Source organism: Talpa occidentalis, unplaced genomic scaffold (assembly GCF_014898055.3).
Source record: "Talpa occidentalis isolate TD23 unplaced genomic scaffold, MPIMG_talOcc4v2.1 talOcc4.12, whole genome shotgun sequence".
Lineage (NCBI taxonomy): Eukaryota > Metazoa > Chordata > Mammalia > Eulipotyphla > Talpidae > Talpa > Talpa occidentalis.
The window spans coordinates 63,626,747-63,635,184 of NW_023601212.1; positions in this window are offsets into that span (position 1 = coordinate 63,626,747).

Sequence of the window (8,438 nt, forward strand, 5' to 3'; positions counted from 1 at the left end):
CTATGATTACAGACGCCTGGGCCAAGAAACAAAGAATAAAAGGGAGGTTAGGGAGCTCAGTTGCTGACTCCCTTCCTCCTGGTCTGCCCATGAATCCAGTCCCCTGATTGAGCATTAAAGACATGTTAGAGATCCTGAAGTCTACAAGATTCTTCTCTGTTTGTCTGAATGAACAGTGAACCTATGAGCCTAGTAAGGTTGCACAATATGTATTCTCAGAATTTGAATTTTAAAAAAGAAATGTACCTTATTGGTTCTCTTGGGTGTGCTTTTCCTGAAATTCCCCCAATTTTCCTGCACAGAGGCTAAAATACATCTTGCTTTTTGTAGATTTTTGTGATCAGTCCTTTATCATTAGTGTTGTGTGCAAAAATGTTCTCCCAGTTGGTGGGGTTTCTCTTTGTTTTTGTTATTGTCTCTTTTGCTGTGCAGAAGCTCTTTAATTTGATGTAGTCCCAGCTGTTCATCTTTGCCTTCACTATCACTGCTTTGGGTGATGTGTCTGTAAAGATGTCTTTGTTGTACATATCATGTAGTGTTTTGCCTATATTTCCTTCTACGTATTTTATGGTTTCAGGTCTTATGTCTAGTTCTTTAATCCATTTTGAGTTGGTTTTTGTGCATGGTGTTAGGTAGTAGTCAAGCTTCATTCTTTTGCATGTAGCGACCCAGTTTTCCCAGCACCATTTATTGAACAGACTTTCTTTGCTCCAGTGCATATTCTTTGCTCCTTTGTCAAAGATTAGTTGACCATAAATCTGTGGGTTTATTTCTGGATTTTCTATTTGATTCCATTGGTCTGTGTGGCTGTTCTTGTTCCAATACCATGCAGTTTTATGTTTATAGCAGCACTATTTACAATAGCTAAGCTTTGGAAACAACCCAAATGCCCAAAAATAGATGACTGGATCAAGAAAATGTGGTACATATACACTATAGAATATTACTCAGCGTTCAAAAAGATAAACACATGCAATTTGCAGCAACATGGATGGAGCTGGAAGGGATCATGCTCAGCGAAATAAAGCCAGAAAGAAAAAGAAAAATGCCAGATGGTCTCACTCATAGCAGGAATCTAGAAAACTTAAATAAGGGACCAGGAAAAAGAATAACTATAAGAAAGAAAATATCAAAAACAAGTCTCTAGGGGGCGGAGCAACATGGCGGCGAGGAGACACTGCGAGTAAGATCTCCCATTAAAAAAAGTGAATAGGGAGGAAAAGCGGCAGGTCCCAGTGAGAACTGGGACACGGAAGATAAACGGGTGACGCCAGCGAACTGCCCGAAGAAGAAAGTGGCCATAAAAGAGGACTAGAGGGGAGGGAAGCGCAGAACCCTGCTCCCCTCCCCCGCCCACAGAGGCGGCACTCTCCGACCGGCAGAGAGGAGGAAACAACAAACCAAAACGGCCCACAAGAACAAACGACGCAGCAAGCTGGACTGGGAGTGGAAAGGAACTATTGCAGCCACCACACCCCGTGAACGGGAGCTGAGGCGAACCCTGCAGGATCCGCGCGGCGGTGAGCGAACGGCTCCGGGCGCCATTAGAGAAGAACAAAGACCCCGGGAGACGCGCACACAGCCCGGGCTGCCGGTAAGCGGGCGCGGAAACGCGGCACGCTAGGGGAGCTTGAAAAGCAAGTGCAGACCTGGATCGCTGCTGCCCAGGTCCCCGCGCCTGCGACCTAGGCTTGCGGGGAGACGACTTAGGCTTGCGGGGAGACGCACGGAGGTCCTCACTGAGGTGAAGGTCCCTCCCTGAGTGAGCAGGAACCAGGCGCCCAGGCATGGGAGCTGTGCAAAAGGCGCCATTCCCGCGCCACTGAACTGGGCTACAGCCCACGTCCTGGAACTGAGGGCTTTGAACTGAGACCCGGGGCACGAAAATTCGGGGCGTGGGTTCTCCACGACGGTGGGGCACAAGGCAGACACAGCACCCCAAAGCTGTTGAGGTGTACCCTACCATTCCCGCTCTGTTCTCTGTCCCACGGGGTGGGGGGAGGCGAAAAACAGCCCCCCAAGGACAATAGGAGAGATCTCTGGCGCCACCTAGCGACCAGGAAAAAAAAAAGTCACTAACACCCTATAAAACAGGACATTTCTTAAGACTGCTTGAAAAGGGCAGAAGGTTTCTGGAGGACCCAGTGGCCAGCCGGGAAGTTATTCCACGCCAGGCCCCTTCCGACCAGCAGTCTGAGCCCACAGAGGGAGCAGGCACCCACGTCCGGGGCAGACCGGGTGCGCAGAAGAGTGTGCCTGAAACCGGAGGCGCAGGGACTGCATCCCGCTTCGCCATTTGAGAACAGGGACATTTCTTCAGTAAAAACTGCCTAAAACCAGCAGAAAGCTCCCCCAGAAGACAGAGATGGCTCCTGGAAGAGCCAGAGGGGAGCGGAGAAGTTCACCCAAGATGCCAGTCAGTCCGAGCAACACAGTGTCCCAACGCATACGACAAATTAGAAAACAGACAGTAGGGAGTAGAAGAACCACACGCAACCTAAAAACTCCTCAGGAAAGAAGCACACCACAAAAAGAAAACCACTCCCCAGATTGCAACGACAGCAACTTGGAAGAACTTCGAGCCTTCCAGAAAGAGAATTTAAAATTGCCATGATTAAAAAAGTGATAGATCAGAAGAAGGAAATTGAGTCCCTAAAGAGGGAAGTAAGAGAAATGCAGGAGATCAAAGAATTAATGGAGGAACTAAAGAACTCTGGGAAAAGCAATGAAAGCAGAATAGATGAAATGGAAGAACGAATAAGTAATCTTGAAGACACAGAAATAAAAAGAACCAAAACAGAAAAGGAAAGAGAAGTACGAAGGAAAAGAATGAAGAAAGACTTCGGGAACTATCTGACTCCATGAGGAAAGGAAATATAAGAGTTATAGGAATTCCAGAAGGAGAGGAGAGAGATGTAGGAACAGAGAAAATATTCATGGATATAATTGAAGAGAACTTCCCAAATGAGAAGAAGGAGCTGAAAATTGATATACAAGAAGCAAGAAGAACACCAAACTTCCACGACGAAAGGAAAAACACAGCAAGACACATAATAGTAAAGCTCCCAAGAATCCAGGACAAGGAAAAAATAATGAAGCTGACAAGAGGGAAGAAACAGATAACATTCAAAGGAAAACCAATCAGGCTGACATCAGACTTCTCTGAAGAAACACTATGGGCAAGGAGAGAGTGGAGGGACATAGTCAACAGACTCCAAGAAAACAGATGCCAACCAAGAATACTCTATCCCGCAAAGCTCTCTTTCCTCCATGAAGAAAGAATATGGACCTTCCCAGACAAAGAGAAACTCCGGAATTTCATTGCGACTAAACCCCCACTCCAAAAAATACTACAAGGAATCCTAAAGCCAGAACCTCAAAGGGACGAATAACAACGAAAGAAGAGCAAAAAAAAAAAAAAAAGTTATTAAAAGAATAAATAAATAAAATCAAAGGAAAGACAAACATAATGGCAAATACAGATGCTAACATATCAATATTAACTCTAAATGTAAATGGACTAAACTCTTCAATAAAAAGACACAGAGTTGCAGCCTGGATTAAGAAACAAAACCCAACCTTTTGCTGTCTGCAGGAAACACATTTAGCTACAAAAGATAAAAATAGGCTCAAAGTCAAAGGATGGAAAACAATCCTACAAGCAAATGGGCCAAAAAGAAAGCAGGAACAGCTATACTTATATCAGATAAAACAGACTTCAAACTCAAAAAAATAAAAAGAGACCCCAATGGTCACTACATTATGATTAAGGGGACAATACTTCAAGAAGAAATAACACTCATTAACATATACTCACCAAATGAAAGAGCACCAAAATATATCAGACAACTGTTGTCCTCTCTGAAAACAGACATCAGAGAAAACACATATGTAGTGGGAGACTTCAACACACCACTATCAACAATGGATAGATCAACAAGACAAAAAATAAGTAAAGAAACTAAAGCTCTAAATAAGGACCTAGAGCAATTGGGCTTAACAGACATCTATAGAACACTAAACCCAAAAAAAACGGAGTACACATTTTTCTCAAGCGCACATGGATCATTCTCCAGGATCGATCACATACTGGGGCACAAGACAAACATCAACAGATACACCAAGATTGAAATCATACCAACCATCTTTTCTGACCACGAAGGCATCAACTAGAAATAAATCATAAAAGAAGGCAAGGAACTATCCTACCTCATGGAGATTAAAAGCCACACTACTGGAAGACCACTGGACTAACGAGGAGATCAAAGAAGAAATTAAAAAATTCTTTGAATTGAATGACAAGGAGGACACCAATACCCTAAATGTATGGGATGCAGCAAAAGCAGTAATAAGAGGAAAATATATAGCAATAGAAGCTCACATCAAAAAACAAGAAAGAACTCAAAGAAACAACCTAATCTCGAAGCTCAAAGATCTAGAAAAAGAACAACAAAAAAACCCCAGAACCAGTAGAAGAAAAGAAATAATAAAAACCAAAGCAGAAATAAATGAAATTGAAACTAAAAAAACAATCCAAAAGATCAATGAAACCAAGAGCTGGTTCTTTGAAAAAATAAATAAAATAGACAAACCCCTAGCCAGGCTCACAAAGGAAAAAAGGGAGAAAGCACAAATACACAGAATCATAAATGAAAGAGGAGAAATCACAACGGACACAGCAGAAATCAAAAGAATAATCAGTAACTACTATGAAGAGTTATATGGAAACAAGTTCAACAATCTAGAGGAGATGGACAAATTCCTACAACTCTACAATCACCCAAAGCTAGTTAAAGAAGAAATAGAACACCTAAACAGACCAATTACAAGCAGCGAAATTGAAATGGTAATTAAAAACCTCCCCAAAAACAAAAGCCCAGGACCTGATGGATTTACAAATGAATTCTACCAAACATTCAGAGACGAATTAGTGCCTATCCTTCACAAACTCTTCCAAAAATTGAGAAGGAAGGGACAATACCAAACACGTTCTATGAAGCCAATATTACACTAATACCAAAACCGAATAAGGACAACACAAAAAAGGAAAACTATAGGCCAATCTCCCTAATGAACACTGATGCAAAAATCCTCAATAAAATTTTAGCTATCAGAATCCAACAATGTATCCATAAGATAATTCACCACGACCAAGTTGGATTCATTCCATGGGCACAAGGATGGTTTAACATCCGAAAATCAATCAACGTTATCCAACACATCAACAAAAAGAAATATAAAAAACCATATGATAATATCAATAGATGCTGAGAAAGCTTTCGACAAAGTGCAACACCCATTCATGATAAAAGCCCTTGAAATTCTTGGGATACAAGGAACATACCTCAACATCATAAAGGCCATCTATGACAAGCCAACAGCCAGTATCATTCTCAATGGTGAAAAACTGAAAGCAATTCCATTAAGATCTGGAACAAGACAAGGATGTCCACTCTCACCACTGCTTTTCAATATAATACTGGAAGTCCTAGCCAGAGCAATAAGACAAGAGAAAGACATCCAAGGAATCCAAATAGGAAAAGAAGAAGTCAAACTATCACTATTTGCAGATGATATGATAATATACATAGAGAACCCCAAAATCTCCACAGAAAAACTAATTCAACTCATCAATCAATTCAGTAAAGTGGCAGGATACAAAATCAACACGCAAAAGTCAGTAGCCTTCCTATACACAAACAATAAATCTGAAGAAGAAGAAATCAAAAAAACCACCCCTTTTATTATCGAAACAAAAAAAAATCAAATATTTGGGAATAAATCTAACAAAAGAGGTAAAGGACCTATACAAAGAAAACTATAAAACACTGTTAAAAGAAATAGAAGAAGACACAAAGAAATGGAAAGACATCCCCTGCTCATGGATTGGAAGAATAAACATTATTAAAATGGCCATCCTACCAAAAGCAATATACAGATTCAATGCTATTCCAATCAAAATCTCAATGGCATTCTTCAAAGAAATAGAACAATTATTGATGAAATTCATATGGAATCACCAAAAACCCCGAATAGCCAAAGCTCTACTGAAAAAAAAAGAAGGAAATGGAGGCATCACACTCCCAGACTTCAAACTATACTACAAAGCCATAATCATCAAAACTGCATGGTATTGGAACAAGAACAGACATACAGACCAATGGAATCGAATAGAAAATCCAGAAATAAACCCACAGATTTATGGTCAACTAATCTTTGACAAAGGAGCGAAGACTATGCATTGGAGCAAAGAAAGTTTGTTCAATAGATGGTGCTGGGAAAACTGGGTCGCTACATGCAAAAGAATGAAGCTTGACCACTACCTCACACCATACACAAAAATCAACTCAAAATGGATTAAAGAACTAGACATAAGACCTGAAACCATAAAATACATAGAAGGAAATATAGGCGAAACACTACGTGATTTGCACATCAAAGACATCTTTACAGACACATCACCCAAAGCAGTGATAGTGAAGAGAAAGATAAACAGCTGGGACTACATCAAATTAAAGAGCTTCTGCACAGCAAAAGAGACAATAACAAAAACAAAGAGAAACCCCACCAACTGGGAGAACATTTTTGCACCCAACACTAATGATAAAGGACTGATCACAAAAATCTGCAAAGAGCTGATGAGACTCAGCAACAACAAAGAAAATAATCCAGTCAAAAATGGGCAGAAGAGCTAAAAAGAAACTTCTCTGAAGAGGAAATGCAAATGGCCAACAGACATATGAAAAAATGTTCAACATCACTTGTAATCAGGGAAATGCAAATCAAAACTACCATGAGATACCATCTCACACCAGTGAGAATGGCACATATTAAAAAAACTAGCAACAACAAATGTTGGCGAGGATGTGGAGAAAAAGGAACTCTTGTGCACTGTTGGTGGGAGTGCAAACTGGTCCAACCACTATGGAGAGCTGTGTGGAGATTTCTGGACCTACTAAACATAGAGCTTCCATATGATCCAGCAATTCCACTCCTAGGTATTTACCCAAAGGACACAGAAACATCAATTCCAAAGAGCACCTGCACTCCTATGTTTATAGCAGCACTGTTTACAATAGCTAAGCTTTGGAAACAACCCAAATGCCCAAAAATAGATGACTGGATCAAGAAGATGTGGTACATATATACCATGGAATATTACTCAGCATTCAAAAAAGATAAACACATGCAATTTGCAGCAACATGGATGGCACTGGAAGGGATCATGCTCAGCGAAATAAGCCAAAAAGAAAAAGAAAATACCGGATGGTCTCACTCATAGCAGGAATCTAGAAAACTTAAATAAGGGACCAGGAAAATGAATATAAGAAAGTGAAAATCAAAATCAACAAAAAACTATGAACCAGAGACACTTTTGGGGGGTGGGGGGCGGGAGGGAAGGATTGGGGTCAGAATGGGGTGTTTGCAATTGTATGGGGGAATATAAAAATAAAATTTAATAAAAAAAAAAATAAAAAAAAAAGAAAGAAAATATCAAAATCAACAAACAACTATGAACCAGAGACACTCTATGTGGGTGGAGGGCAGGGAAAGGGGAATTGGGGTCAAAATAAGAGGGTTGTAATTGTATAGGGAATATAAAAATAAAATTTAAATTAAAAAATAAAATAGGGCCTCCCTGGTGGCGCAGCGGTTGAGCGCTGGGTTGCGAAGCTGCCGCAGCCTCTGCAGCGCCAGTTCGATCCCCGGCTGCTCCCTGGCCACCGGAGGAGGGTCCCACATGGCGCACAGACCTCTCCTGCCGCCCGCTGCTCCCCTCAGCAATGTACTTCATCAGTCTACCTGTTCTGTTCTCCGCTCTGGCTCTGGTGAATTTTCTCACCCTCCCGCACTTCTGACTGTACCCAGTGCTTGTATAAATAAATAAATAAATAAATCTTTAAAAAAATAAAATAAAATATATCTTGCTTTATAAGAGAAGTACGAGATCTAGGGTAAGACTGGCTCAGTTCTCACCAATGCTAGTCTGACTTAAACTGGAGAAGGGTCCTCTCAGCAGAGACAGAACATGAACACTGAGTGAGGAGTGTCAGAGTGAGGTGACATTACTAAGTCCCCTGACAAGGCACAGAAGGAAGGTGGGGCTACCCACTTATGTGTAAGAAGGGGGCTAGTATATTTTAACAAATTTTTAGAGGCCAAGTGTAGGCTACAAGGAATGCTAGATCCTCTGGGGGCCACACACTAGAGGATTATCACCCACACAGATATGCTTCACTTGGAACACCTGCTGGATGCTCATGAGAGCTGGGAACCAAGGACAGCATGTCTGGATGGTATAGGCCGATGCCTTATGAAACATCACCCACACCCTCTTCCCTAAGAAGGAAAAGCCTAGGTCCCTAGAGGAAGAACAGCTAACTCTGTCACTCCCAAGCCAAAAGTGAAGACCCACCATGATTGGGAGAGGGTAAAGG